A 215-nucleotide genomic window follows, 5' to 3' on the forward strand; every position below is an offset into this window, starting at 1 on the left:
ACAAAGTGTCTGCAGGCGTTTGAGACCCTGAAAGCTAAGCTGGTCACAGCACCAGTTATTTCTGCACTAGACTGGACATTAACATTCGAACTAATGTGTGATGCCAGTGACCATACCATTGGTGCAGTATTGGGCAGAGGCATAACAAGCTTCTGCATGTCATTTATTATGCTAGCAGTGTTTTAAATGATGCCCAGAAAAATTACACAACCACA

This window comes from Arachis ipaensis, chromosome B03 (assembly GCF_000816755.2).
Source record: "Arachis ipaensis cultivar K30076 chromosome B03, Araip1.1, whole genome shotgun sequence".
Classification (NCBI taxonomy): Eukaryota; Viridiplantae; Streptophyta; class Magnoliopsida; order Fabales; family Fabaceae; genus Arachis; species Arachis ipaensis.